The sequence below is a fragment of the Pelobates fuscus genome, chromosome 12 (genome assembly GCF_036172605.1).
Source record: "Pelobates fuscus isolate aPelFus1 chromosome 12, aPelFus1.pri, whole genome shotgun sequence".
NCBI classification, from domain to species: domain Eukaryota; kingdom Metazoa; phylum Chordata; class Amphibia; order Anura; family Pelobatidae; genus Pelobates; species Pelobates fuscus.
The window spans coordinates 2,384,406-2,399,508 of record NC_086328.1 but is presented as its reverse complement, the minus strand read 5'-3'; the positions used below and the strand labels follow the sequence as shown (position 1 = coordinate 2,399,508).

At 48.0% G+C, this 15,103-nt stretch overlaps 1 protein-coding gene across 2 annotated transcripts in view; it reads right to left on the bottom strand.

Annotated features, from left to right (window-relative positions):
• The window catches only part of HYDIN (HYDIN axonemal central pair apparatus protein), a 205,005-nt gene that overhangs the window by 181,796 nt on the left and 8,106 nt on the right, over positions 1 to 15,103 (bottom strand). The gene's annotated exons all lie outside the window — the stretch shown is intronic.

Here is a 15,103-nt window from a genome sequence, read left to right as displayed (position 1 = left end):
AATGGGGGAAAGAGAAGGATTGTCCCTCTGCAGGGCACTGAAAGGGGGAAATAGAAGGATTGTCCCTCTGCAGGGCACTGAATGGGGGAAAGAGAAGGATTGTCCCTCTGCAGGGCACTGAATGGGGGAAAGAGAAAGATTGTCCCTCTGCAGGGCACTGAATGGGGGAAAGAGAAGGATTGTCCCTCTGCAGGGCACTGAATGGGGGAAAGAGAAGGAAGGTCCCTCTGCAGGGCACTGAATGGGGGAAAGAGAAGGATTGTCCCTCTGCAGGGCACTGAATGGGGGAAAGAGAAGGATTGTCCCTCTGCAGTGCTGGGAGAATGGGGGAAAGAGAAGGATTGTCCCTCTGCAGGGCACTGAAAGGGGGAAAGAGAAGGATTGTCCCTCTGCAGGGCACTGAATGGGGGAAAGAGAACGATTGTCCCTCTGCAGAGCACTGAATGGGGGAAAGAGAACGATTGTCCCTCTGCAGGGCACTGAAAGGGGGAAAGAGAACGATTGTCCCTCTGCAGGGCACTGAAAGGGGGAAAGAGAAGGATTGTCCCTCTGCAGGGCACTGAATGGGGGAAAGAGAACGATTGTGCCTCTGCAGGGCACTGAATGGGGGAAAGAGAACGATTGTCCCTCTGCAGGGCACTGAATGGGGGAAAGAGAACGATTGTCCCTCTGCAGGGCACTGAATGGGGGAAAGAGAAGGATTGTCCCTCTGCAGTGCTGGGAGAATGGGGGAAAGAGAAAGATTGTCCCTCTGCAGAGCACTGGGTGGGGGAAAGAGAAGGAAGTTCCCTCTGCAGAGCACTGAATGGGGGAAAGAGAAGGATTGTCCCTCTGCAGGGCACTGAATGGGGGAAAGAGAAGGATTGTCCCTCTGCAGGGCACTGAATGGGGGAAAGAGAAGGACTGTCCCTCTGCAGGGCACTGAATGGGGGAAAGAGAAGGATTGTCCCTCTGCAGGGCACTGAATGGGGGAAAGAGAAGAGGAATATCCCATCATTGAAGAGGGTAGGAAAGAAAGGGGAGTAAAGTCCAATCCCTATAGAGGAGAATCAAGGAAGAATGTCATTTTCAGGGACACATCGTTACAATAGACCTACTATGTGTAACTGGAGAATGTCCCATATACCCAGCAGTATATGTAACCAGCAGATTGACTGCCCACATAATAAATATAGGGAGGCAGCTACTGAGGAAGCTCATAGAGTGAAACGCGTTTAGCTGATTATTCTGGACTTTTTATTGGACTTTTATTGGATCTTTTTACTTTCTAAGTACCCATTTATTTTGTTTTTAATACAATAAATGTTATTTACTATTTTATACTTTGGTCCAAAGTCCTTTCTAGCCATCAGGAACTCCATTGGGGAGAGTGCTATTCCCCCTCTAAAGTAGCACATTGTTTATCAACCTCAGAGCCGGGATTTCAGGGCTCTGCAGAAGGTGAGCACAACTATTTATATTTCAAAATACCATTATAGTATGTGCAATTCTACACAGTTGTTTTTCTGCTTTTCTTCTCGTTGTATACTCCTGGAGGGACACTACCTGGGATAAAGGGGTGTGTTGCTGCCCTAAAAGCATAAAGGATCCTTTTACGGAGCCAATACCATATAGGCTCCTGTCCATGTGAGTGGTTTCAGTCATTACTTACTACCAATTATCCATTTTTGGAACATCTGCACTATATTTTTGTTTTTCTTGTTTTTGTTTCCTTGTATATGTACATTCAAGTTTTTCAAGACTGTCACTGTACCAAAGGGGTGAGTAAACCCCTCTACTGTTTAGAGCGCTCCACTTGTTTGGTATAATTTGTATACCTTATTTCTGTATATTTGTTTTTTATTGTGGGTAAGGGGTATTCCACTTTTAGTGTTGAGCAGCTTTTACATTTTGGGCACTGTAAAGAAACACTTTCTATCTCTTTATTGAGGTAGTTTTCTCTATTGATATAGATCACACCTGTTCTCATCACTAAAATGTTTTAATTTACCTAATAAAAGGTTTAGAAAGGGGGGAAAGCTCCTTATCACAGATACAGATTGAGTAAGGGTTAAAATGAAAAGCGGGTATTATTCTGTAATCCCCCAGTACAGTGCTGCACGGAGTGTGACAAATCTCAGGTGTGTAGAGCGCTGATGAAACACACAAGAGCCTTTCCTCGAGGCAGAGTGCTAGTCCCCAGAGTATAAATCCCCAGACAGCAGGCCTTGTGCAAAACAAATATCTTAGAAGCAATAATAATATTAGCAATGAGTTATATGTGTAAAGAATGAGATCACTAGCCGCACGACTCTTTGAACCCTAAACCAGGAGAAAAAAAAACACACACACCACAGTCTGACAATGTACCCTCCAATGAACTGACACTGGACTACACAGGGCTCTCCCATACCACCCATACCATGCACAGAGTGAGGATTCCCAGCCACACGGCTAGAGGGACCTGGGGAGCACCTGAGTAGTGTGAAACCCTCCAACTCTGGGCACCTGTCTGAAGAACAATATTTGTATGCCGCAGCTGGGAATATGAGTGCCAAAAAGATGGCCCCCGAGGAGGGAGAGCATGTAAACCACCCATGCCCCCCTTGATCTACCTCAAATAAACAGTAGGTTTAACCTCTGCTGCTAGCATCCATTTATAACAGATACAACTATACATTTAGAAACAAGCCCTCACTAAATGCCTGGTCAGAAACCGCATGGCGGCCATGTGGATACAGATTCAGGGTTAGAGAGTCAGGAGAGAGCTGGGCTTTTTATAACGGACCCTCAGTAGGTGCAGAGGGGGCCATGTGGATACAGATTCAGGGTTAGAGAGTCAGGAGAGAGCTGGGCTTTTTATAACGGACCCTCAGTAGCTGCAGAGGGGGCCATGTGGATACAGATTCAGGGTTAGAGAGACAGGAGAGAGCTGGACTTTTTATAACGGACCCTCAGTAGGTGCAGAGGGGGCCATGTGGATACAGATTCAGGGTTAGAGAGTCAGGAGAGAGCTGGGCTTTTTATAACGGACCCTCAGTAGCTGCAGAGGGGGCCATGTGGATACAGATTCAGGGTTAGAGAGACAGGAGAGAGCTGGGCTTTTTATAACGGATCCTCAGTAGCTGCAGAGGGGGCCACGTGGATACAGTTTCAGGGTTAGAGAGACAGGAGAGAGCTGGGCTTTTTATAACGGACCCTCAGTAGCTGCAGAGGGGGCCACGTGGATACAGTTTCAGGGTTAGAGAGACAGGAGAGAGCTGGGCTTTTTATAACGGACCCTCAGTAGCTGCAGAGGGGGCCATGTGGATACAGATTCAGGGTTAGAGAGACAGGAGAGAGCTGGGCTTTTTATAACGGACCCTCAGTAGCTGCAGAGCGGGCCATGTGGATACAGATTCAGGGTTAGAGAGACAGTAGAGAGCTGGGCTTTTTATAACGGACCCTCAGTATGTGCAGAGGCGGCCATGTGGATACAGATTCAGGGTTAGAGAGACAGGAGAGAGCTGGGCTTTTTATAACGGACCCTCAGTACCTGCAGAGGGGGCCATGTGGATACAGATTCAGGGTTAGAGAGACAGGAGAGAGCTGGGCTTTTTATAACGGACCCTCAGTATCTGCAGAGGGGGCCATGTGGATACAGATTCAGGGTTAGAGAGACAGGAGAGAGCTGGGCTTTTTATAACGGACCCTCAGTAGGTGCAGAGGGGGCCATGTGGATACAGATTCAGGGTTAGAGAGACAGGAGAGAGCTGGGCTTTTTATAACGGACCCTCAGTATCTGCAGAGGGGGCCATGTGGATACAGATTCAGGGTTAGAGAGACAGGAGAGAGCTGGGCTTTTTATAACGGACCCTCAGTATCTGCAGAGGGGGCCATGTGGATACAGATTCAGGGTTAGAGAGACAGGAGAGAGCTGGGCTTTTTATAACGGACCCTCAGTAGGTGCAGAGGGGGCCATGTGGATACAGATTCAGGGTTAGAGAGACAGGAGAGAGCTGGGCTTTTTATAACAGACCCTTAGTAGCTGCAGAGGGGGCCATGTGGATACAGATTTAGGGTTAGAGAGACAGGAGAGAGCTGGGCTTTTTATAACAGACCCTCAGTATCTGCAGAGGCGGCCATGTGGATACAGATTCAGGGTTAGAGAGACAGCAGAGAGCTGGGCTTTTTATAACGGACCCTCAGTAGGTGCAGAGGGGGCCATGTGGATACAGATTCAGGGTTAGAGAGACAGGAGAGAGCTGGGCTTTTTATAACAGACCCTCAGTATCTGCAGAGGCGGCCATGTGGATACAGATTCAGGGTTACAGAGACAGGAGAGAGCTGGGCTTTTTATAACGGACCCTCAGTACCTGCAGAGGGGGCCATGTGGATACAGATTCAGGGTTAGAGAGACAGGAGAGAGCTGGGCTTTTTATAACGGACCCTCAGTATCTGCAGAGGCGGCCATGTGGATACAGATTCAGGGTTAGAGAGACAGCAGAGAGCTGGGTTTTTTATAACGGACCCTCAGTACCTGCAGAGGGGGCCATGTGGATACAGATTCAGGGTTAGAGAGACAGGAGAGAGCTGGGCTTTTTATAACGGACCCTCAGTATCTGCAGAGGGGGCCATGTGGATACAGATTCAGGGTTAGAGAGACAGGAGAGAGCTGGACTTTTTATAACGGACCCTCAGTAGCTGCAGAGGCGGCCATGTGGATACAGATTCAGGGTTAGAGAGTCAGGAGAGAGCTGGGCTTTTTATAACGGACCCTCAGTATCTGCAGAGGGGGCCATGTGGATACAGATTCAGGGTTAGAGAGACAGGAGAGAGCTGGGCTTTTTATAACGGACCCTCAGTACCTGCAGCGGGGGCCATGTGGATACAGATTCAGGGTTAGAGAGACAGGAGAGAGCTGGGCTTTTTATAACGGACCCTCAGTAGGTGCAGAGGGGGCCATGTGGATACAGATTCAGGGTTAGAGAGACAGCAGAGAGTCGGGCTTTTTATAACGGACCCTCAGTAGCTGCAGAGGCGGCCATGTGGATACAGATTCAGGGTTAGAGAGACAGGAGAGAGCTGGGCTTTTTAAAACGGACCCTCAGTAGCTGCAGAGGGGGCCATGTGGATACAGATTCAGGGTTAGAGAGACAGGAGAGAGCTGGGCTTTTTATAACGGACCCTTAGTAGCTGCAGAGGGGGCCATGTGGATACAGATTCAGGGTTAGAGAGACAGCAGAGAGCTGGGTTTTTTATAACGGACCCTCAGTACCTGCAGAGGCGGCCATGTGGATAAAGATTCAGGGTTAGAGAGACAGGAGAGAGCTGGGCTTTTTATAACGGACCCTCAGTATCTGCAGAGGGGGCCATGTGGATACAGATTTAGGGTTAGAGAGACAGGAGAGAGCTGGGCTTTTTATAACGGACCCTCAGTAGCTGCAGAGGGGGCCATGTGGATACAGATTCAGGGTTAGAGAGACAGGAGAGAGCTGGGCTTTTTATAACGGACCCTCAGTACCTGCAGCGGGGGCCATGTGGATACAGATTCAGGGTTAGAGAGACAGGAGAGAGCTGGGCTTTTTATAACGGACCCTTAGTAGCTGCAGAGGGGGCCATGTGGATACAGATTTAGGGCTAGAGAGACAGGAGAGAGCTGGGCTTTTTATAACGGACCCTCAGTACCTGCAGCGGGGGCCATGTGGATACAGATTCAGGGTTAGAGAGACAGGAGAGAGCTGGGCTTTTTATAACGGACCCTCAGTACCTGCAGCGGGGGCCATGTGGATACAGATTCAGGGTTAGAGAGACAGGAGAGAGCTGGGCTTTTTATAACGGACCCTCAGTACCTGCAGCGGGGGCCATGTGGATACAGATTCAGGGTTAGAGAGACAGGAGAGAGCTGGGCTTTTTATAACGGACCCTCAGTAGCTGCAGAGGGGGCCATGTGGATACAGATTCAGGGTTAGAGAGACAGGAGAGAGCTGGGCTTTTTATAACGGACCCTCAGTAGCTGCAGAGGGGGCCATGTGGATACAGATTCAGGGTTAGAGAGACAGGAGAGAGCTGGGCTTTTTATAACGGACCCTCAGTATCTGCAGAGGGGGCCATGTGGATACAGATTCAGGGTTAGAGAGACAGGAGAGAGCTGGGCTTTTTATAACGGACCCTCAGTACCTGCAGAGGGGGCCATGTGGATACAGATTCAGGGTTAGAGAGACAGGAGAGAGCTGGGCTTTTTATAACGGACCCTCAGTAGCTGCAGAGGGGGCCATGTGGATACAGATTCAGGGTTAGAGAGACAGCAGAGAGTCGGGCTTTTTATAACGGACCCTCAGTAGCTGCTACATCTCTGCCATGCTATCACCTCATAAAATCAACCAAACAGTCAGCATGTCTTTCCTGCTACATTTATAGCCCAGCTATCACCTGCTGGTATCTCACACAGTGCAGCATGGCTCCCTATTACATCACTACCCCGCTATCAACTGATGACATCACATATACTGCGCGGCATGGCTCCCTATTACATCCCTACCTGCTATCGCCTACTGGTGTCACACACACACTGCTCTGCATGACTCCCCATTACATCGCTACCTGCTATCACTATAACCTCTAAAGTACGTCCATAAGCTTGTGTGCTTTAAAGGACTGGAGTGTCAGATATAGGCATCCTACATTTACCTGTAGTCTCTAAGAAGTGAAAGCAGATATTGTACCTGGCAGTAACGATAGCAGAACAAGATGACTGCTCGGCACAGTTATCTACAGTTATCTACAGACGTTAGATGAACTCATGTTAACCTGTATTTCTGCCGGGGAGTTCGGGACATTCAGTATGTGAGTAGTGCTACCCCAGATAGCCATGCCATGGAGCCTATTCGTGTAACGAAAGACTATGGAAAAGACTTTGGCTCCATGGCGATTTAACTGTATGTATGTGATCTGAGCGCCATTTGGTAATAATGTGCGCTCAGATCTAAGCTATCTGGGAATATGTTGCATGTCTATGTTTTATGTAGTAATTGTTACATTGTGTAATTTTATGTCTTTTTGTAACCATGTGGCTAATGGAGTCTTGCCTCTGTCCTGGGAGATAATTTGATTACTTCCCAATTATCTCCAGGATAGAGAGGAGGGATTGTGATGTCACTGTGGGAGTGTTTTGTTTGTATTGTCTGTGATTGGCTAATATCCAATATGTGTCCCATTGTTCCATCAGGTCCCCTAGGGGAGTGTCCACCTGGTGGACACTTGCATAAATACCGGGCAGGTAGCCCTCAATAAACCAGACCTACTTGCACCTTTCTTAAAGCCTTGGCTCATGCTTGGATACCTACACTCTGGGGATTGCTATAATCACTCACTCCCCAGAGTAAGCTCTTGTAAGAGCTTGATTTGTTCTTGCTACGCTCTCTGGATTTAGGAGAGGTTCACCCACTGGAAGCTGGATCCTGGTCGTGGATCCAGGGTGGGTGAGAGACGGCGAGACCCCAGTGCAGCTGCATAGCTGGAAGTGGGGTCCGCAGTGCTGATGGTGTCGGTTGGAGTGCTCGTAGTCCTCGGCAAGCGCTAGGAGCATCGATTGGCGGAGGTAATCGGTCGGGGTGCCAGCGGTCCGTCACAGTAAACATAGCAGTTTCTTTGAAACGGCTATGTTTACATGTGAAGGGTTAAAACCTGAGGGGGACCTTGGACCCAGACCACTTCATTGAGCTGAAGTGGTCTGGGTGACTATAGTGTCCTTTTAACATATATCAGTCTACGACATCCTCTTTTTTTCTGTTCCAAAATATGTGCAGGATCCAGTGTAGCTGCTGGTGATGAAAAAAAAAAAGCTGTTGAAGGCTATTTATGACAACACTACTTGTAGAAAGTGTGTGTTTTGTAGCAGACGTTTGCTGTAAAGAACAAACATTACTGCATATTGCATAAGACTGCGGGTAAACTGCTGAGAATTGAAATATTTAGGCTCCTCTAGCTCAAACAAAGTAGCTGCTCTACAAAATAAAACACTTATCAGCTCTCAAAAAAAATTATCAAAAAACGTAGGATGGGGGGCGGAGCTTGACCACCAAGCGGAGTAGACGCGGGGCGAATTTTCTCCTGCCCGGCGGGCACAAATCTGCCGGTAAAGAGGAGACTACCCAACCTGCTGACATCTTAGGGTGCACTACCCATGCTGGGGGTGCACCACGGAATCGATTACCGCAATCCCGGCGCCCGTCGGAGGAGGGAGAGTTAAACGCCGATCGCGGCCTACAGTACTCAGAGCTGGGGCGAGACGGCCGCTCTCCCCGGCCCAGGAACGACCTGGTGAACACCCTTCCCCCCCCCCACTTGGACCGGCGGGGGTCATCCCGGTCCTTCCCAGCCACGCTAAGCGCACCCAAGGACGGCCCGCAGGGCCACAGGGCTTTCAAGGGTTTAGCACCGTTACAGCACAGCCAAGATGGCGGCCCAACGCAGGTCCCAGCTAAAGGGGAAAAGCATCCAGCCGCAGCATCAGCCCACAGCAACCATGGACCAGCTTTGTGAACGCTTCTGGGCAATACTCCGCAACCGAGGAGCAACACACCATCAAGCGGTGAAAGCGGTGGCCGCGTGGATCCGCCATGCCACCAGGCGCCGCCATTACGGAACGCTACCGCGGACCCCCAAAACGGCTACTTGGCGGGGAAAGGGCAAACGACCTGCAAAGCGGGAAGCAACTACCGGGCACGCGGGCACTAACACCCGTCCCCACACATGCGGAAAAAGGAGCGCCACGCTGGCCCCACACACAAACACCTCGCCTGACCCAAGACATGGAGCCCTACAGCACAGGCTGCTACCCTCTACGAAGTCAACCGCATACCAGCAAGCTGTGAGTAGACACATGCCACGGCCCACAGAGGGGATCGTGTTCCTACCTGGAAGTGACACGGAATACATCTACCCCCACGGACAGTGCCCACAACACCAACGCCCAGAAAGCCCCACCCCGTGCACGCATGCATGGCCTCCAGGGCGGGCATTGGCTGAGCTGCCACGTCCATGTTACCAAGGAGGACCCTGCCGCACACCTCCTGGGATGCTTAAGTTACCTGCTAGCCTAGGCTCAAGAATTAACTTGGACACACTCCTTAAGCCAAAGATTGCATCATATTTCCACGTCTATGGGTTATTGCAGCTTACACTGCATGCTGTTATCCCCCTACATAACTCAATCCACAGTGCACGTGTCTTCACAGTTTCACTCAGCAGTATAGCAGCACATACACTACCAGTCTACACTTAACCAACGGTCACTAATGACCAGCTGGTAATTAACCAGTCTTATTTTACACCTTGCACTGCCTGGCAAAGCATACAGTTACATTTCTGTGTTCCGTTTTTTTTTTTTTTTTTTAGTTTTTAGCGTGTTTCAAACATGTCACTTACTTTCACATATGCAATGACTTCACAAGTGTCCCAACTGCATAACAACTCTTGTTTAATAACAACCTGTAACTCGCATACTACAGCGCAGTGGGGCCACCCCGCTAATCCCAATACTGCTAACTCAGTCATTATGCAGATTTCATAATACTTATTGCCAGTTTAAATCGAATGCTCTATCATATGCTTTTCTAGTCAATAAGGCTACTCACTCTTGTTACCTTTATTATTATAAAAAAGAAGTGCAGCATATCTTGTCATTTACATGAATACCATATGCAATGTTATTCACCAATTTAATCTTGTGTAATTACCCATGCACTTCGAAAAAATAAAGAATTTAAAAAAACTAAAAAAACGTGGGATGGTGACAGGTACTCAGCCACATCCCTTGCTAATGTGAAATACAATATTCCATCCGACACTGCAAACGCCCTAAACAGCCCGGGGACACCCTGCTGAATCCACAGATGCCCTTCCAGTACTCCCCGAAGCATCTGAAGGCAAAACGCAAAACCGGGGCCTACCACAAGCCTTCATACCGCGACCTCGAGTATCTCTGGGGCGGGGATCCTGACGAAAACGCAGCGGAGCTGTGGTCACCCCAACCAACGACTGCCAATACATCCATGGGGCGCAGAACTCAGAAATCCACCCCCGGTAACGTACCCGAACAGAGGGACATAGGTGTCATGCTCCAACGACACACATCAGCCACTATGGCGGCCCCCGACCACCCACCCTCACCAGGGCCTCCCCACACAATTGCCCCTGCAGCACCCCAGCTGCAAAGCCCAAAAGACGACGCACAGCCACAGTCCACAGCCTCTGTTAGCAACACTGAGCCTGCAACTAAACAGGACCTCCAAATCCTATCTACTATGCTACAGGACATTCAAGGCCTACTTGCTGCTGACCTGCCCATCCTGAAATCTTCCATGCAGCAGCTCACAGGCAGACTGGCAGCTACAGAAGCAGAGGTCAAAGAGCTCCGTCAAGACACCTCCAATATACAGACCTCTATAGCCCAACTACAGGCAGCTCAACAGGCTCTATCAATACAAGTGGCAACACAGGAGGACAGGTACCGCCGCAACCATATTAAAATCAGGGGCATACCAGCCACCATACCTCAGGAGGAACTACCACACTATGTAAGACGGTTACTAGCCACAGTGCTGCCACCCGCCACCGCCAAAAAAGTAAACATCGCTGGGATGTATCGCCTACCGACGTCCAATGCTACCAACACTACAACACCGGGCAATGTTATTCTCCGCTGCGCACTACCTCACGACAAGGGGCAAATAATGACAGTGGTAAGAAACAAGACCCCAATTACATTTGAGGACTCACAATTGTCCTTTTACCAGGACTTATCCAAAGCCACCCTGCAGTGGCGAAAATCCTTGACCCACGTCACGGCCCAACTACGGGCGGCAGGAGTGCCCTACAGGTGGGGACCCCCACGATCACTTCTTATTACACATAAAGGGACTATCCGTAAAATAACCACAGGGACTGATATTCCTGCGTTCCTTGCAGCTCTGGATACCCAGGAGGAGACGGCGGCCCCGACGGGCCTAAATCGCACCCACGGATGGGACCCATCCAATGTGACACCATTTGTGCCAAGATCAGCAAGCGATAGCCAGCTGGACACCTGACTGGCAGAGACATTCCTAGACCGACCTATACCCACTGAGGGGCCTTACTCGACCAGCAGCTCTAAGTCGCACAGTTGCGAAGTTGCAAAAAATTTATCGCTATGATTTTATTTGCTTATTTTCACCAAATGTTGTTATACATATGTTTTTTTTTTTTCTTTTGTTTACCACTGCAGAATCTCCCACACGAGGACAAGATCCTCGACTTGTACCACCCAGGAGTAGGGAGATTAGGCATTCTACCACAACACGAGGCACCCATAAAGAGATGCCTCCTATAAACCTAGTCCGGTTCTTCTTAGCCACACATGCGCAACCTCTGAATCATTTATACCCCCCCGCTACCCCCTTGGTTAGGGGCAATACCTCCACTGAGAGGTCGGCCTTCCACGAAGGCACGCAGCACCCCCTCCCTGAAAAGACGAGGGCACCACCCACACTACGAACACCCTAACGCGGAAACCGTTACATGTAACTTTAGACCTATACCCAGCCCTGAGTTTATATTAAGTAAAATCAGGTCTCATCACGGTGATACCACCTTTTAATATCCCCTACAGCCTGGTTCTCCGCACTGTTCAACATACTCAATTACAGCTCCCAGCTTCTATACCTGCCTTTAATAATCTACAGACTGCACGCATGTTTATCTAAAGGTCTGATCTCCTACTCACCAGTAAGCTGTAATAGACTCATCACCTTACCTTTACATCTATGTACCTCATAATCATAGTCAGTGCGTAGCCTATGAGAATATACTCTTCACTCATCTACACCCAACACACTGAACGCCACTATTCCTTAATGTTTTTCTCTTCTTTAAAAAAAAAATGTGCAGCACTCTCAACATGTATAATTTTATTGCCTGATTCAAGATGTAAAGCTCTTATTTGACATGTTTATGTTTCATAAGTACTCAACAATGCACAACCAAAATAAAGAATTTAAAAAAAAAAAAAGAAATACAATATACCGGTACTCCCAATTATCCCAGTTAGAACACAACCGTGGTCTGTGAGAAACCCAGGCAAACAAACACATAAAGGGACACTGTAGGCAGTCTAACTGCTTTATCTCATTGAAGTTATTATGGTGTCTGGAGTCCCCTGTCGCCAAACTCCCTTTCAGTGTTAAAGTGTTTTTAATGTTGTTTTTAAATCCCCTCTGTACTGCTTCAACTAATGAGAAAGTATTAGCCTGTGCAGAAGTGGGCAGCTGTGATTGACTGAGAGTGTCAGCTGACTGCTTTCAGCCTATCACAGCGCCCATTGCTGGTATAGATCGGTATGGCTAGAAGGAAGTGTGTAATCTCCGCCGTAGCCACACCTCAAGTGGGGTGGGGCTACGGGAAGCCAGTCTTAAACTGCTTGAAAAAGGTTTAACATTGAATAGAGGGACAGCTGCAGGGGACTCCAGGCACTATAACCACTTCAATGCGATGGAATGATTTTACATTGAATAGAGGGGCAGTGCAAGGGATACTATCTTGTCATATAATAAGGCATAACCGGGTGCCTATATTGCAGTGTATGGAGTTATGTTAAAAGTATTACAGGGCGTCTGGTATAGATCACCGGGTACAGGGCGCCTGGTATAGATCACCGGGTGCCTGGTATAGATCACCGGGCACAGGGCGCCTGGTATCGATCACCGGGCACAGGGCACCTGGTATCGATCACCGGGCACAGGGCGCCTGGTATCGATCACCGGGTGCCTGGTAGAGGACAGGGGAAGGCCTCATGGATGTTGTGAAGAAATTACCCTATTATTTCAGTACTTTGACATTTTTTCCGCTCGGTAGTTGAAACTACCGAATATCGACCACCCCCCTGGCTCATTAACTTCAAAGAGAACAGTGAATTAATTGCACTCCTTGTGTGGCCGCCGTTCGTATAGTCGAAGACTATGTGCAGGAGAAAACGGTGGCCATCTTGTTTGCACGTGGAGGCAGCGAGACTTGGTCATCGAGTGTCTGGAACTAAAATCGAACACTCGACTTTGCGAACACCTGCTTCCTTTTCCCGACCAGCAAGGAGAGCGCTCTTCGGTAGTTTTCGTCCCAAGAACTAGGGGAACAAACGCTACTATGAGCCAGGGGGAACTATTCTGGGATTTTTTTCGGTTTACAGACTTTCTGAAATAGACCGACTGCATAACCTAAACTCATGGAACTATTAAGAGCCTTGTGTGCGGTCGGTCAAACTAAGACTTCAATGAAACTCCTAAACCCTTGAACTGATCTGGGTGATTTTTAGATATGTTGGGTCACCCAGATCAGGGCTATCAGGGAATGTAACATTAATGGGGATTTTATGTGTTTTGGGGTACTTTTGAAGTTTTGTGGAAAATTAGTTTTTTTCTGCCTAGGGATAATTGAGTTATTACAGTATCTGACTCAATTATCTCCCAGGCACAGAGGAGGGATTGTATGTTTGTTATAGGAGTGTCATACTTTGTAACCCTGTTGTTATTGGTTTGTAACTTTGTGTTGGAGTCCCCTACACGGTCCATGTGGTAGTACCCCTTGCATGGGGACTTGCATAAAAGCCAGTGTGGCACCATTAAAATCATTCCAGTTACAACTGATGTTTGGGTGCCTGTCCACTTTGCTGGGAGAATACACTTGGAAGGCTGACATTCGTTTGGAGAATCGTTCGAATCAACACCTGAACTGCGAGCTATAATGAGAAAACAGGCGAACGTGTATCGGTTAAACTAGCGTTCGTTACAGATGTAGACCATAAACCTCCTTCCTCTTTGACAGTTAGTACGGATCTTCTGCTGAGCACAGGATCCTGACAGATCAGACTACACAAGAAATACATAAGATGAAGGAAGACGCAGAATAAATAAATGGTACGCTGATCAACAAATATAAGTCAACGCATTTCTTAATAAATGCTCTGTGACCTATATTTAGGGCTTTTAATAAAATTATTAATAATAATGAGAGGCTAATTTGCAAGCCATTTTTCCAATGCACTTCACATAACACTTCAAGCATTACACTAGATTAACATCATTCACTGTAAATATGAATAGAACATTTCATGCATCAGAGAACATACATTGAACATGAATTATCCAACGACAGAGGCTGCTCGCTGACCCCTACACACAGAACTACCTTCCATATTATGTGCCACGGCTTATAGAATACTCTGTGAACCCCAATAAAATACCATGTACCCACCTATAGAATGCTCTGTGAACCCCCCAATACAATACCCTGTATCCACCTATAGAATGCTCTGTGAACCCTGTGGCAGACCTAGCCACTTCAGTATACCAAAGACTGTGTTCATGTGTTGATTTTCCATTTTAAAAGACTGAGGGCATTCGTACGCTAGTTGCACGAACAATATTGGACTATTCTGTTCGTGAAACGAATGAACAGACGAACAGGAGACCACACAATGGAGTCGTGTGTCTCCAATTAACGAACTGGCAACATTCTAACCACAGAACATTAATGGTTTTATGGGTGGCTGCCGTTCGTATAACCGAACACGTGGCGGCGGCCATCTTTGCTTACGAACACTCAGCGGTGTTTGGTCGTCGAGTGCCTGGAACTAAAATCGGCTACTTGACCTCATGAACACCGCTGGACTTCCATGTCATTCGTATGATTAACCCCATTCGTGAAAATAGAGCGGCGTTCGACAGATTAAACTTCACGAACCCATATATTCCAACAGCCCACATATCACTGTATAATGTCAATGTGTATTCGTATGAACCCTTCATTCTAATGGCCTTCCTATTCTAAGGAATGGATCTGAGTGGTAGTTCACCAGATGGTGCGCTCAGATCCCAGCCATTCAATGAAGGGTCATTCGGCCAATTCAAAGTAAAATTGTTTAAGTTATGTATTTTTATGTTAAATGGTATATTTTGCTGTACGGAGAGATAATGTAATTAACAGTATATTCTTGCGCAATTATCTCTCCAGTACAGCCATGCATGATGGGAAATAGCATTGCAGGTTAAGTTTTCCACAGAGTCCACCAGGGGAAAACCCCTGCAATGTCATTATGGAAACCCCTTGCATG